The sequence below is a fragment of the Adiantum capillus-veneris genome, chromosome 5, assembly GCF_014529385.1.
Source record: "Adiantum capillus-veneris isolate H3 chromosome 5, ASM1452938v2, whole genome shotgun sequence".
Classification (NCBI taxonomy): Eukaryota; Viridiplantae; Streptophyta; class Polypodiopsida; order Polypodiales; family Pteridaceae; genus Adiantum; species Adiantum capillus-veneris.
Window position 1 is genome coordinate 16,655,886 of NC_140935.1, and position 17,636 is coordinate 16,673,521.

Consider the following 17,636-nt stretch of genomic DNA (forward strand, 5'->3'; position numbering starts at 1 on the left):
CTTGATCGGCGGATAAGAGGCATTGTTGGAATAAGTGATTGTATTTCCATGAGGGACATCCTAGAGGAAGTAAACAAGTCAAGATGTGAGGTAATGTGCTTTGTAGCACCACTATCAAAGTACCACACATGTGAATCTGTAGCAATTGACATAGATGTATCATGGATAGAAAGATCATAAGTGCACTTTGCACTAAATGCCCACTCTTCATCTACATCATCAACACAATCTCCTTTCAGAAAAGTTTCTACAATCGTTGCACTTGTAGTGAAACCAGCCTTTTTCTTCTTAGCCTCTTTTGCCTTCAATTTTGGACACTGCTTGATCAAGTGATCATTAGCTTTACAATAATGGAGATGCATCTTATTTTTGCCAAAATTCCTAGACAAGGTGCTACCAGCAAAAGCATTGGTGATTTGCCACTCGCCAAAGAACCATGAGAAGTGGATACTTTGATGTTACCACCTTTTTTTTTAGCAGCCATAAAGGCCTAATCAATTGCATGCTATTTAGCCTTGTTTGTTTTTGAAGGTGACTCTTGCAATGGCAATGTGCATAATGCATCAAGCTTGGCAACGTCAGGATTTCCTTGGGTCATAATTCTCCAAGTACTGGCAAAAGTTTGGTAAGAATCTGGCAAAGTGTTAAGAATGGTATGCACAAGGGAAGTATTAGAAATGACTTCGCTTGTAGAAATAAGTGCTCATTAATATCCTTGATACCAACAACGAAAGTGTCCATTACATCTTCTTCATGCATAATCTTTGACTCCAGCTCTTTAAGAAACAATGCAATTTCAACGTCATTGCGACTTACACAAAGACCAGCGAGAATATCCCAAGCCTGTTTTGCAAATTTGGCTGAACAAATGTGAGGAGTAATAGTGCACTTCACAGATAACACAATCAATGCATGAGCTTGCACATCTCTCTCATCCCAACGAGATTGCTTAGCCGTAGGCAAAATAGCTCTGGCAACAGCAACCCTGTCAACAAAATCTGCAACATCCTCAACATCACTTGTATCCACATAACCAGGACATACATCAATTCCTTGCACAACATTCCAAATGCCCTTGAACACAAGAACATGTTGCATCATAAGCCCACATTGGGTAATTGTTCCCATCCAATTTATCCTCAATAACAAACATCTTGAACACATCTGTGTTGTTGTCAGCCATGGGGAGTGCCTGCATCTGATGTGAAAATTGCCCAAAAAGAGGAGAAACCAAGCGAGACCAGTACCTGCTATATAGCACAACCCAAAGAAGATTGTAAGGGACCTGTTATGCAAAAAATGGCAGTGACAAAAAATCTACATGAAAGGATGAAATTGCATGTTAGTACTGTCTATAGAGCCCAAATGAAAATTTTGAGCAAACCAAGCTCTATGAGATTTCCGAAAGTATTTGTCAACCTGCTGACGCTCACCAAAGCTCATTAAAATTTGAGAAAGTGAGCACATGTGTGCTGGAAAACTAAGCCGAGGACTACGCAACCTGCTTTGATACCAATTGTTGGAAATAGGGTTGCAGGGAAACACTCAGAGCTTGGAGAAGACAAAGAAGCTCAAGGAATGCAACATAGAGTAGTATTGTTTTGTGCACAATGGAAAGATAAATTACCCTTAGAATGATGGGAGTATATACAATGCATGGAGGAAAAAACCTCCTAGTGAGGGAAAAATGCCTCGGCGGTCCTAAGTGTGTTCACACACATCATTACCACATATGTAAGGTAACAAAAATATCTCGGAGAGTACTTGATACCTTAATACCTTTATTGACTCAGATTTGACTCTCAACAAGCATAAAGCACCTTCAAGTGATCATTGGGGGGGGGGGGGGGGGGAAGTATACACTCAATGCCCCCAACTCAATTTTTCTATGTTTAACGTTTTTAAGGTCCCCATGTGAGGTGAAGCCAATGGTGCACCTATCTTGGTGGGATTTTAACTTGTACTTTGACGAGATCTTTTGACCAACGTTGTTTAGGAGCTACTTTAGGTGCACAACTTTGGCGTATGGGGGGCAGCAATCCTCTAGGCAAGGGTTCAAGGGTAGTGCCCGGAGAAAAAAAAAAGTAGAATATTCTTGGAATATCATAGAGATATTATGCCACATGAACATGCCCTCTCCTAATGTGGCTACTGGGGATAGAGGCTATGATTTGAATAGGTGAGCTATGGATGGAGGGCATTCAACAATTAATGCATCATAAATCACTCATGTGTATACACTTGATTATTGCCTAAATGAAACACTATAATTATAGCACATTTCCATGAGCCAAGGCATAGAAACTTTTTGGATATCTAGCCACTTCTTCTTGTATGTTGTATTGGCTTGAGTTGTCTATATTGCCATCTAAGAAAACCTTGAGAGCGCATGGGTGGACATGGCCATCACAGTGTACTTTGCTAGTAATTAAACTTTTTTTATTCTCTCGTTTGTGTAATTTGCATTTTTTCCAATGCCTTTTACTCTAGATCCTATTTGCTTCTAATATTTCTTACAATGTGATCATCTAAGTGATAGCTACCTTATGTAGATGGTATGTGTGGTCCCGGGTTCCACCTTAAAATATGTAACTATAGCATGTGAGTTCATCAAGAGGTTTTTTTAAGTTCAAGAAAGTTACAGGTTTACATTGATAGAAGGGGTTTTGAAAATCACTTTTGGAAAAAAAAAATCTACAAGTTTTAAAGGAAGAGGGGTCACTTAATTCATGAAAATATGTATGTGAAGGGGTTATTCAAATTTTGATTGAGTGCACATGATATAGAGGGTTTCCTAATAGTGGAGGCCCCCGATGTGTGGTTTATTTTAGTTTCTCATTGTTAGGGAGTAAAGTGATAATGAGATCAATGTCTCATTATTGTAGGTTATATAAACGAACCTACTTGCCCGATAGCTCATGTACCTAATCATAAACACCCTCACCCTAAACCTTGAGCATACATGTCACCACCTTTTGGTGGGTGGGTTTGATGCTCAATTAGCCTTAAATAGCTATTAGTGACTATTTAATAGCTATATGCATTTGCAACAAGAGAGTGATGTTGATTAGGAGTGTCATCAAAATTCACTACAAGCACTCGTTCTCCGTTGTAGCCTATTGGGAGAAACCAAGTTATTATCCACCATCTATGAAGGCATCCATTAAAAAATGCAAAATAGGCACCATTAGTTAAATTTGGATTTTCTTTTGCATGAAGCTATTACCTTCTTCATACATGCAAGTTTGAAGAGATGATAAAATTTCTCTCTATTGTTTTGGCCGATCTCTCTCTCTCTCTCTCTCTCTCTCTCTCTCTCTCTCTCTCTCTTCCTTTGCTCGTGCTCCTTCTCTCGTCTCTCAACATGAGGCCTTAAGGGCCACAACAATTGATATCAAAGTAAACATGTTTGTTCTTCTCTATTGGGAATGGGCTTTGGCCTATGATCCCGGCCTTCTTTGTGAACCTTTCCTTGGAAGTATGAAGAGTTGTATCCATGAGAATTCCCTCTAGTCTACTGGGCATCCTAGGTGGCCTAAGGCATGTGTAGCATGGCCACAAGTAGCACAAGTCATAGTATACCCCCATGAGGTGTCTTCCTAGACATAGCGCTTTGGAAGAGTTATGAGCCTAGAAAATCCCCCTAAAAGTGAGGATACAAGTTTGCAAGTGGTCTTGATTGATTTGGAAGCTTTGTATGAGGTCACAGATGATGTCAAATGAGATGATATGCCTAGCTCTATATAAAGAGCCTTATTGTAGTCATTTTCAAGCAATAAACTAAGCATTTTTGTGTCTACACTCTATCCCAATTCTATTGTGTAACTCTTGTGTGATTAAGTGTTAATTAGCATGCTATTACCATGAATGGTTCTCTCTCTCATCATCCCTAATCCCACCTAGTGGTATCAAAGCCAACGGTTCTAACCCTAGGCCTACTAATCTCCCTACAACATTAGCATTCTTATTAAGCCCACTCCCTAATCACCACTTGGGCACGGGCATGCTCCACTACCCTTTGGTTATTAGAGGAGGAGGATATAGCACTTAAAATTTTTGGTTTTTTGCATAATCTTCATCATCAATTAGCCTTGCATTTAGTGTGTTTCTAAATAATCATCTTCAATTAATTTTTTCATAAGCGTGTTCTCATTGCATTAACCTCGTGCGTGGATAGTGCTATCTGAGATCTATTCGAGGATCTCTCAGCCTCTGAAATCCGCACCCGGCATCCCCTCATCTCTACTCCCCATTTTTGTTAAAAAAGGGTGCATACGGAGTTTTTTGTGTGAGTTTTTGCTAGGATTAGCTCTCATTGTCTATACTTGGGGCCTTCAACAAGCAAGCCCATAACCCAGGGCGGTCACTTTTTAGAATGTGTATGCTATCACGTGAGTTAACCGGAGAGGATTATTAAAAGATCAAAATGTATACATACAGAGGGGGATGGGGTTTTTTTAAATAGGCACGTAGTGTAAATATAGTATGTATATTGAGGTATTATTAATAACCTCTTGTACGCACGCGATATAGGAAGCTTTTGATAAGTGATCGCCTCGGGGCCCATAAACATTGTTCGCCGCTAGCCTAAATTGGGTAAGCTATTGTTGGTCTTGATGGTGTAAGGTCGATCCCATTTTTTGGAGGGTGCCCATTGGGTGGACATGAGCTCGCAGTCAACTGCAATAAACTGCACAGTCCGGGGCCACTGACTACAGTTCACACATCAGGATTTGATTCCCCTTTGGCATTGTTACCATATACATGTGGTAGTGAGGTGTGTGAACACACTAGGACCGCTGGGGCATTTTTTCCCTCTTTAGGAGGTTTTTTCCCCTGTGCATTGTATATATGCCCATCACTCTAGGGCTATCTATCTTTCCATTGCACACTAAGTAACACTCTCACTATTGTGTGCCTTGAGCTTCCTTCGTCTTCTCCAAGCTGTGTGTGTTTCGCTGTAACCCTAATTCCAACAATTGGTATCAGAGCAGGTCACGTCCTCCCGGGCTTAGTCGCCAGCTGCTCCAGCACACGCCTGCTCACTTTCTCCGATTTCAGTGAGCTTTGGCAAGTGTTCGCAGGTCAGAATTTCGATTTGGGCTCATTTCGGCCTCCGTTTCCACTACAGGCAGTACTGCACAGGCTATTTCGTCATTTTGTGCAGAATTTCTAACAGTGCCATTTTCTGCATAACAGGTAACTTATGCAGACTGTTCTTGATGCCTTACCAGATTCTTACCAGACCTTTGCTAATACTTGGAGACTTATGACCCAAGGATATCCAAAAGTTGTCAAGTTTGATGCATTATGCACATTGCTGTTGCAAGAGTCACTTTCCAGAAAAAACAGGACTAGATAGCATGCAGTTGAACAGGCTTTTATTGCTTCTCAAAGAAAGGGTGGTAACAGCAATGCAGCCACTTCTTATGGTTCTGCTGCGAGTGGCAAAAATTCTGTTCCTAATGCTTCTGCTGGCAGCAATTCGTATGGAAATTCTGGTGATAAGGGCAAAAAGAAGATGCATTGCCATTATTGTAAAGCCAATGATCACTTGATCAAGTCGTGTCCTAAGTTGAAGGCCAAAGATGCTAAGAAGAAAGTGGGTGGTTCCACTGCAAATGCTGGTTCGACTACAAATGCAGCCATTGTTGAGTCTTCTATGAAAGGAGATTGTGTTGCTGATGTTGATGCAGAATGGGCTTTTAGCGCAGAGTGCACTTACAATCCCGTTTTCCATGATGCATGCTTGTCAGTTGCTGCAGATTCACATGTGTGGTATTTCGACAATGGTGCTACAAAGCACATTACCTCACATCGTGAACTGTTTACCTCTCTCGAGTTTGTCCCTCATGGGAATTCAGTCACTTGTGCCAACAACGCCTCTTATCTAGTTCAGGGAGTTGGAAAGATTGTGCTCACTGCTGCTAATGGCAGTTGCTTCACACTTGTTGATGCACTTTATGTACCTGGGATCAAGAAGAATCTCTTGTATGTATCTGGACTTGCTAGACTTGGACTTGTAGTCAAATTTGTGGATGACAGATGTACAGTTCATGATCTCAGTTTTGGTGATGAAATTGTTACATCTGGGCTTTTGTGACGTGGGCTGTATAAGCTCACTTTGTATGACAAGTGTGGATAAAATTTTGCAAATGCTATTGCAGATTCAAGGGCTATTTTAGATGCAAAACTTTGGCATGCACGTTTTGGTCATCTGAATTTTGCCAGTTTGTTGCGTTTGCAGAAATCTGATATGGTTGCTTCTTTGCCGCCTCTTGAAGTACCTGTCAAACATGTTTGTGAAGGCTGTATTTTGGGTAAGATGCAGCGTTCTAAATTTCCAAAGGATGGTTCAATTCGGGCCACATGCAGGTTGCAGCTTGTGCATAGTGATGTTTGTGGGCCCATGCAAACTCCGTCCTTGGGCAATTACCTGTACTTCGTGACTTTTATTGATGATTACTCCAGGCATGCATGGGTATTTCCGCTTAAAGCGAAGTCCGAAGTTTTTATGTGCTTCAAACAATTTTTGGCTATGGCTGAAAATGTCTCAAAATGTACTATGGGCACCCTCCGTTCCGATCGAGGGGGGGAGTATATGTCTCATGAATTTAATGCATTTCTGGCTAGTCGTGGGATAAAACACCAATGTACAGTGCCTTATAACCTCAGCAAAATGGTGTTGCTGAGAGGAAAAAAAGGTCACTAACGGAAATGGCACGATGTATGGTCAAAAGTCAAGCTTTTCCGCATGCTTTTTGGCTTGAGGCCATCATGTGTGCCACTTATGTACTTAACAGGTGTCCTACGAAAGCTTTGCAGTCTATTACTCCATATGAAGCATGGCATGATAGAAAACCTTCTATTGAGCACATGCATGTTTTTGGCTGTTTGGCATATGCTTTGGTGCCACAAGTGCAGCGCAGAAAATTGGATGATAAGGCTGTCAAATGTATTTTTGTTGGTTATAGTGCTGAAAGCAAAGGTTACATGTTGTATCATCCGCAAACAAAACGTATTATGGTTTCACGGGATGTAGTGTTTGCGGAAGATTCTGTTCAGCCCTTGCTATCATGTACTAGAGACAGTAATGTAAGCTCACAGGACATTTATGACACTTTGTTGCCTCTTTTCAGTGGTGGAAATACGAATGTAAGTTCCAATGAGGCAAATGTACAGCCTATGGGGGTTTCTGAAAATGTTTTAGAACAGCCTATTACTGATGCAGATGTACATGATGTACTTGATGAGGAAAGGGCTGAAAATGAGCAGGCTAGAGGTATGCCAAAATGGCTGGTGCACACTTTGCGTGACAGTAAATTGGATGCACCTTTATCTAGTCGTACTCGTTCAGGCTCTCGCCATGCATCTTATGCATCAGATTGTTATGCTTTGGCTGTGTCTAGTTTACATGATGTTGAGGAGCCTCTGTCTTTTGATGAAGCACAGAATTCAGAAAATTGGATTGCTGCCATGAAATCAGAATATGATGCACTTATAGAAAATGACACATGGACTTTATGTGATTTGCCTCATGGCAAAAAGGCCATTGGTACGAAGTGGGTTTACAAGTTGAAACGCAAGCCGGATGGTGAGATCGATCGCCATAAGGCTCGAGTTGTTGCAAGGGGTTATGCACAACAAAAAGGCATTGATTATGAAGAGACTTTTGCTCCCACTTGTCGTATGACTACTGTGCGTTTTCTATGTGCATTGGCAGCTCATTTTGGTTGGGATGTACATCAATCAGACATTGTTACTGCTTTCTTGAATGGTGACATATTTGAGGAAGTTTATGTAACGCAGCCTCGCGGTTTTGTCATAAAAGGACAAGAGGACAAAGTGTGCAAATGTAAGAAGGCTTTGTATGGGTTGAAGCAATCTCCTCGTGCTTGGTATGAGAAAGCTGACACTCATTTGGTTAAACGAGGCTTTCGTAACAGTCCAACAGAAAGCACATTGTATGTAAAGCGTGAGGATGATGTATTTCTCATTGTGGTTCTTTATGTTGATGATTTGCTGATCACTGGACCAAATGAGAGACATATTGCTGAATTTAAGGCTGATTTGAATGCTACTTTCAAGATGAAAGATTTGGGGCTGTTGCATCATTACTTGGGTATACAGTTTAAGCAGTGTGATGGTGGTATTGCCTTGTGTCAGAAAAGTTACATAGAGACATTGCTATGTAAGTTTGGACTTGAGGATTGCAAACCTATTGCCACTCCCATGGAAACAGGTTTGAAGTTGAGTCTACATGATGCTGGCGATCCTGCTGATGTCACTCTTTACCAAACTGCTGTTGGCTGCCTCATTTATGTATGCAACACGAGGCTAGATATTCAGTTTGTAGTCTCGCAAGTCAGCAGATTTATGCATAGCCCAGGGTCTAAGCATTGGCAGGCTGTCAAGAGGATTTTCCGCTACCTTAGTGGCACTTTACATCTTGGCTTGTTTTATCCCAAGGGGGGATCATTGCCGCCAGACTTACATGCTTTTTCGGACTCAGATTGGGCTGGTTGTTTTGACACGCGAGTGTCCACAAGTGGTTTTTGTTTCATGCTTGGCAGTTCATGTATATCATGGTTGAGCAAGAAGCAACCTACTGTGGCCACTTCGAGTTGTGAGGCTGAGTACAGAGCAGTCTTCACAGCTACGGTTGAGTGTGTATGGCTCAGACGCCTTATGGCTGACTTGGGTGTTGGACAGGACACTGCCAACACTATCTACACTGACAGTCAGAGCGCATTGGCAGTTGCGAGGAACCCAGTTTTTCATGCTCGCACAAAGCACATTGAGGTGCATTACCACTATGTCAGGGAGAGGCTCTCAGCAGGAGAGATCAGCTTGGCTTATGTGCCAACACAGGACAACCTTGCAGATCTTTTCACAAAGGCATTGTCTCGTGAGAAGCTTGAAGCTTTCCGCAAAGCTTTGGGCTTACTCCCCTTTGTGGACTGATCCTGTCCTCAGGGCATGGCACTTCCCTTTACTCATGTGCCAGCTCTCGTTCACCGCATCACTCCAGAGGGGATTTGTTACCATATACATGTGGTAGTGATGTGTGTGAACACACTAGGACCGCCGGGGCATTTTTTCCCTCTTTAGGAGGTTTTTTCCCCCGTGCATTGTATATACGCCCATCACTCTAGGGCTACCTATCTTTCCATTGCACACTAAGTAACATACTCTCTATTGTGTGCCTTGAGCTTCCTTCGTCTTCTCCAAGCTGTGTGTGTTTCTCTGCAACCCTAATTCCAACAGGCTATAGTGCTGAAAGCAAAGGTTATAGGTTGTATCATCCGCACGTATTCTGGTTTCTCGGGATGTAGTGTTTGTGGAAGATTCTGTTTAGCCCTTGCTGTCATGTACTAGAGACAGTAGTGTAAGCTCACAAAACATTTATGACACTTTGTTGCCTCTTTTCAATGGTGGAAATACGAATGTAAGTTCCAATGAGGCAAATGTACATCCTATGGGGGTTTTTGAAAATGTTTTAGATCAGCCTATTACTGATGCAGATGTACATGATGTACTTGATGAGGAAAGGGTTGAAAATGAGCAGACTAGAGGTATGCCAAAATGGCTAGTGCACACTTTACGTGACAGTAAATTGGATGCACCTTTGTCTACCCATACTCGTTCAGGCTCTCACCATGCATCTTATGCATCAGATTGTTATGCTTTGGCTGTGTCTAGTTTACATGATGTTGAGGAGCCTCTGTCTTTTGATGAAGCACAAAATTCAGAAAATTGGATGGCTGCCATGCAATGAGAATATGATGCACTTATAGAAAATGACACATGGACTTTATGTGATTTTCCTCCTAGCAAAAAGGCCATTAGTACAAAGTGGGTTTACAAGTTGAAACGCAAGCCGGATGGTGAGATCGATCGCCATAAGGCTCGACTTGTTGCAAAGGGTTATGAACAGCAAAAAGGCATTGATTATGAAGAGACTTTTGCTTCCACTTGTCGTATAACTACTGTGAGTTTTCTATGTGCATTGGCAGCTCATTTTGGTTGGGATGTATATCAATCAGACATTGTTACTGCTTTCTTGAATGGTGACATATTTGAGGAAGTTTATGTAACGCAGCCTCGCGGTTTTGTCATAAAAGGACAAGAGGACAAAGTGTGTAGATGTAAGAAGGCTTTGTATGGGTTGAAGCAATCTCCTCGTGCTTGGTATGAGAAAGCTGACACTCATTTGGTTAAACGAGGCTTTCGTAACAGTCCAACAGAAAGCACATTGTATGTAAAGCGTGAGGGTGATGTATTTCTCATTGTGGTTCTTTATGTTGATGATTTGCTGATCACTGGACCAAATGAGAGACATATTGCTGAATTTAAGGCTGATTTGAATGCTACTTTCAAGATGAAAGATTTGGGGCTGTTGCATCATTACTTGGGTATACAGTTTAAGCAGTGTGATGGTGGTATTGCCTTGTGTCGGAAAAGTTACATAGAGACATTGCTATGTAAGTTTGGACTTGAGGATTGCAAACCTATTGCCACTCCCATGGAAACACGTTTGAAGTTGAGTCTACATGATGTTGGCGATCCTGCTGATGTCACTCTTTACCAAACTACTGTTGGCTGCCTCATTTATGTATGCAACATGAGGCCGGATATTCAGTTTGCAGTCTCATAGTTCATCAGATTTATGCATAGCCCAAGGTCTAAGCATTGGTAGGCTGTCAAGAGAATTTTCCGCTACCTTAGTGGCACTTTACATCTTGGCTTGTTTTATCCCAAGGGGGGATCATTGCCGCCAGACTTACATGCTTTTTCGGACTCAGATTGGGCTGGTTGTTTTGACACGCGAGTGTCCACAAGTGGTTTTTGTTTCATGCATATCATGGTTGAGCAAGAAGCAACCTACTATGGCCACTTCGAGTTGTGAGGCTGAGTAAAGGGCAGTCTTCACAGCTACAGTTGAGTGTGTATGGCTCAGACGCCTTATGGCTGATTTGGGTGTTGGAAAGGACACTGCCAACACTATCTACACTGACAGTCAGAGCGCATTGGCAGTTGCGAGGAACCCGGTTTGTCATGCTCGCACAAAGCACATAGAGGTGCATTACCACTATGTCAGGGAGAGGCTCTCAGCAGGAGAGATCAGCTTGGCTTATGTGCCAACACAGGACAACCTTGCAGATCTTTTCACAAAGGCATTGTCTCCTGAGAAGCTTGAAGCTTTCCGCAAAGCTTTGGGCTTACTCCCCTTTGTGGACTGATCCTGTCCTCAGGGCATGGCACTTCCCTTTACTCATGTGCCAGCTCTCGTTCACCGCATCACTCCAGGGGGGATTTGTTACCATATACATGTGGTAGTGATGTGTGTGAACACACTAGGACCGTCGTGGCATTTTTTCCCTCTTTAGGAGGTTTTTTCCCCCGTGCATTGTATATACGCCCATCACTCTAGGGCTATCTATCTTTCCATTGCACACTAAGTAACACTCTCACTATTGTGTGCCTTGAGCTTCCTTCGTCTTCTCCAAGCTGTGTGTGTTTCTCTGCAACCCTAATTCCAACAGGCATAGTAGTCGGATGTGATGAGCAATTCCAATCCCACCTCTTGCACCTTTCATGTCCTCCATAGCCAGAAGCTATTTCCCACACATCATAAGTCTCCCACCACCCATTACAAGGGGCACTATCTTGTGGCCTTGAAGCTCTTTAACACCCAAGACAAGGGGGCAGTCCCACATGCCGGCTCCAAGCTCCAAAGGGAGCAGTTCCTACAGGCAGAGAAGCAACAATTTTTCAAGGCAACTTCAACTAGGAGCTTCAAGTGTTCAAGAGCTTCACAAAGTTCAAGAATACTCTCGAGCTTGCAAAAGGGTTTTAAGGCTTCAAAAATTACCAAAGAATTCAAGAAATTTTCGCTTTGAGCATACATGAAGATGATAGAGACCAAGCACTACGAGATGAAGAGGCATAAGAAAGTTGACGATGATCAAGACCATGAAGACCAAGAGAAAGAAGACATCAACAACTGTGGATATGACATGATGAAGTTCAGCCACGACAATGATAATGAAGATGATGATAAAGGCACTTGCTCAAGGGGAGGACATGAAAATGAAGACAAAGTATCAGAGGAAGAAGAATTAGCCGAAGATGAAGGAGCTGAAAAGACACAACTATGATGAATGATTTCCCATTTAAGGGGAGGTTTCTTAGAGGCTTTGTGGCACATGAATGAATGAATGATTAATGAGCCTCTATGCATACGAGCCTTTAGCCTACGTGGCATATGAACGAATAGAGCGTGAGTGGCATAGAGCATGTGTGGCATATGAATAAATGAGTGTGTCTGTCATAGCCCTAAGCCTAAGGGAGGGTTGTTGGGAATGGGCTTTGGCCTATGATCCCGGCCTTCTTTGTGAACCTTTCCTTGGAAGTATGGATATTTGTATCCATGAGAATTTCCTCTACTCTACTAGGCATCCTAGGTGGCCTAAGGCATGTGTAGCATGGCCAAAAGTAGCCCAAGTCATAGTATACCCCATGAGGTGTCTTCCTAGACATAGTCAAAGCATTTTGGAAGAGTTATGAGCCTAGAAAACCCCCCTAAAACTAAGGATACGAGTTTGCAAGTGGTCTTGGTTGATTTGGAAGCTTTGTATGAGGGTAAAAAATGATGTTAGATGAGATTCTATGCCTAGCTCTATATAAAGAGCCTTATTGTAGTCATTTTCAAGCAAGAAACTAAGCATTTTTGTGTCTACACTCCATCTCAATTCTATTGTGTAACTCTTGTGTCATTAGGTTTTTATTAGCATTCTATTACCATGAATGGTTCTCTCTCTCATCCTCCCTAATCCAATCATTCTCATGCTTTCGTTATAGATCAGCCCACAAATCAGTCCATTGAAATGAGTAATACTATGTCATCCCGAATTGACATGCACGCAGCACTACTAGCAGCTTTCTTGAGAACTACGATGCTCATCGAGGTTGCTCCAATTATTCCTAGAAGCACTACTATGTTCTATTAGGAACTCAGATAGGTTCACAAAGTAAATAGATAGTGTTTGTTGTGCATTAATTTGATACAGAGAAGTTAAAAGTATCCATATGATTTTTTGACTTCAAAGTTTCCTTTCTCTATCTTCAAGAGGACTTTCATGCATCGAGCTCTCAAGAACGTGCATTATTTCTAATACGACATGCATTAATTTGGTGATGTATGACTTATGAAAACCGTCATCAATCTTTATCAAACCTTTGGTGAGGGACAAATTGGCTTCAAAGCTTGATGGTACTTTGAGATGACTTTGAAAGTTAACAAGTTTATTGGGAGCAGCTTTTATATTTGGCAAGTGAAGATTAAAGGTTATTTTATAAGAAATAATTTATGGAGTGTTGTAAAGCCTATCGAAATAGATGAGATCAGAGTGTCTATAATTGTTACTTGAGCTATGTATGTGGAACAACAACAGAAAGATAAGCAAGCCATTGGTATTATATATCTTAACTACTTTGGATGATAATTTCCTTCATTGTTTAGACGATGTTTAGTCTGCATCTACTGCATGGACAACATTGGAGACAATTTTTAGTCCAATAGCAAAGCATTCAAAGTGAGTTGAAAATGGATTGTATTCTCTTCTTATGCATGCTGATGGAACTATTTCAAGTTTGGTAAATTTATTATTTGAAAAGCTTAAATCCACAGTTGCTATACAAGTTCAAGTTCCTATTCTCAATGAGGATCTTATTATTGTTATGTTAAAGAGTTTTTTCACTTTATTTGATCAAATCATTGTGCAATTTAAAAGGAAAAAGATCTCATTTCGACTCTTGAAAGTGCATTCAATTCTTTATAAGAAGAAGTGCCAATTCAAACTAGAACTTCACAGTTAGAAGAATAGATTTACTCTCTTGTATTATGTTTAATAGAATACAAGGCGACCAAGTTTTACAAGAAATAACGTCAAAGACAATAATGAAAAACATATGATTAAGTGTTTAATTTGTAGTTCTACTAATCATGTTTTGAATAGCTATTTCTACAAGAACAAACACAAATCAAATTGCGTATCTAACGAAGATGGTGAGCCAGAAGCTTCTACAACTGGAGTAGAGGATGTTGATGCAGAGTTATGAAATTTATAATTTTTATATTGATTATTTTTGCACAATAGAATTGTAAAAAGGGTTAGACATGGACTCAATGGGAGTGAAGACTCCCTTCATGACATATTGATTACACATGTATCCATACATAAGCTAAAACCTTCTCTAATGCATAATCTCCAAAGCCTAGATAAGCCTTCACAAATCTTGAAGAGCCTGCAATATACCTAAAACTTGTGGAAGCCATTAAAAGTGGATATGAAGCCACTAAATCAAAAGTGGATTGCACTTGGTAGGGGGGATTGTTGGAATAAACCAAGGTATTATCCACTACCTATGGAGATCACCCCTTAAAACATGCAAAATAGGAACCATTAGTTTAAACCTAGATTTTCTTTTGCGTGAAGCTATTAGCTTCCCTCTATATGTAAGTGTGTTGAGTTAATAAAATCTCTCTCTCGCTTATTTTGATTTGTTGAGCTCTCTTTCTTCTCTACTCGTGCTTCTTCTCACATCCCTCTACATGAGACCTTAAGGGACACAACATAACCTTCAAGACCTTGGTTGTATGCACTACCAAAGTCCCAAACCCGATAGCTGAAGTTTTAACTAGAGACTTTGTTTTTTGGAATCACCTTGAACAAGTTGTCCATTTGCATGTTTGTTAGAGGTGTTGGTAGGAGTCAAACTTCATATGAATGGCCCAATCAAAACTTTGATTTTGATGTACATGAAAATTAGTTTTGGTCTCTCTAGTTGATGGATTGATTGGCCTTTAGCCACCTTATGTTTCTAGAAGGCTGGAAAAATGAGTATTATACCCTTAGAATTTGGGCTTTCTTTGAATGAAAAAATCTCTATCATGGAACCAAACCTAACAACCCAATTTGAATAAAATGCTTTGCAATTATGTTCAAAGTAGAGTGATTCTCACATTATCAAGTGAAGACTATTCTTTGGGTGAGCTATCTCAACTTTATCAAGATTTGTTTGTGCAAGCTTTGCAATATGTAAATATATAAATTGATATGTATGGACTTACATAGTCAAAAAAGAAGCATCATTTGCTTCCTTGGAAGGAAGCAAATAATGGCAATGATTATATAAGCAATTGTGCAGGGAAACCATTTATCCCAAACATACACAAATCCCCTTAAGCCAATCCTCAAGTGAGAATTTTGCGAGTTAAACTAAAATTTTGGCTATAATTACACTATTTTCTTGCAAAATCCACATGGAATTTTTTATTTTCACCCTCTTCTCAGCCGCCTGTCTTGAATTTCTAAGTAGACCAAGGCTAAGTTGAGACACACTCTTCCCAAACACTGGATATAAGGCTATGAAGACCTTACCAAAATTGTTTGCCTCCTCAAAAAAATGAGGGGACATCCTCAAAACCGTTGTCGTATGCAAGGGAAGCAATGCCCCCACATGGCTATGCATTGTGCCAATTGTGCTATGAAGAATTTTACTTTGTATCAAGAGTGTCCTTGAAGTTAGCAAATGAAGACATAGCAACATTGAAGCTTGTTGAGACTTTGCCATCACATAGCTGATTAGAGTCTAAGCTACAAAAAGGCTAGCAACATATGAATATACATACCAAGTGAAACAAATGATGAAATCACGAGGCATGCCACTAGTAGTACTGTTGGAGTGCGTTATAAGGCACATTGATAAGATGTAAGCACAAAAAGTGTAAGAATTTTGTAGCTAGCATCACCACCCAAACACAAGGAGCAATATGAGACATTATGACTTTGGTGCCAAAAAAGGCATGAGCAAGGCTTATGCAAAGTAGTAAGTGGTTACTCACTACATTTATAAAACAATTGGCTAACGTCAAAATGGGCAAGGCTTAAAAAGGAGTCAATAAATGCACCTTTTACACAACACTTAATCTTACATCATAAATACCGCAATTTCCCTAAGGAGCATTTAAAGACCATTTTAAATTCAATAAACAAAAGAAGCTTATAAGCATTAAAAAAAGTCTTCAAGGCTAAAAGAAAGCGAACCATGATCTCAAAACCAATCACGACAAGTGAAAAGGATGCAACTTTTTATGAAGCAAACCCACTAACGAGCATTGCTCATCATAAAGCATGCACCCATAAATAGGGCCTCTAACTAGAAGTGTGTCTTGTTGTGATTGCAATACCAATTGAGAGCTGCTAGGAAGACTAGCTAAGGAGAGATCTTGTTTTGCTTTCCTAAGCAAACACAAATTTAATCAATTCTTTTTGCTATTTTCTTTCTTCAATTCAACCAATATAATATTTCCAAGTGGCATCATTCTCCTTGCATATATCCATAAAACGATGTGGGGATAAAAATGTAATAACATGGCTTTGGCCACTGTTTTGCTTTTTGGCCCTCATCATTTGATAAACAATCTCCAAGCTATGATGGGCAAGACTTACAAAACCCATCTTGAATGAAGCCAATAACAATCTTTATTTTGAGAGTTCGAGGACAAGATTAGTTTCTTGGATATGTAGAGGCCCTTGTATCGTCCTTATCACCAAACAAATAATTCAACAACCTTTGATGTGATGGGGATGTGATTAATTTTATCTTTGAAGTTGTCAATATAAACATGGTCATGCATGCAATAAGGAAAAATTTGACTAAAGGGACACAATTATGGAACTTGATTTTCTTCCAATGATTTTGATTTGTGAAATTGGTATGAATAGGAAGAGATATGGAATGACCTCAATCCCTTGCAATCTCAAGACAAGGTGCAAATGCAATGGTCTTATCTTTTCTCTAAATGAGCACAATGATCAAGAACAGTGTTGTAATAAATGGTATACCGTATGAAGGAAAGCATCAATGCCATGATCTGCTTCAACAAGCTAAGATGTGGGTAGCAAAGCTAGGCCATTGCCACCAAAATGTTTTACCCACAAGGGGCTTGTACAAGTTATCATGGTTCCAGGGAGCTCTTTGTTAAAAGGATCTCCCATAGCCTCGCAATCCTAAAAGAATTTCTAGCTATGTTTCCATCAAGAAAGAATAGAGCAGAACACGTGATAGATGTGTAGAGGTACAAAAATGTGGCAAGTGGGATAGAAATATTAAAGCCTCCATAGTGATGATATGGTAGAAAAGTGGAAGCAGATAAATGAAGTGAGTAGAAAAAGGGACATTGCAACTCAAAAAAAGAGAGGCTCCAATTCATGTAGGAGAGTTGTTGTTGCAAGACGAAGGAGGACATGGCCATCCACCTAGGATGAAGGAGGGCATTCCCCATGAACCAGATTGCTGCCCATGGCACTGTTGTTGGACAAAGGAGGGTAGGGCCATTTGCCTAGGACGAAGGAGGGCATGCCCCATGAAGCGGATTGTTGTTCATGGAAGAGATCTCCTGCTTGCACATGCTGACGAGTTGTGCGGAGATAGCACCGTTGAGGTCATTGGAACTATGATTCCGTTTTTACAAGGCTTGCATGCCTCGAAGGAAGTGGTAATGAAGCTAGTGTATGTACATTGCAATCATGTTTCAAATCTTTCTTCCTAATAATTTGGATCGACAA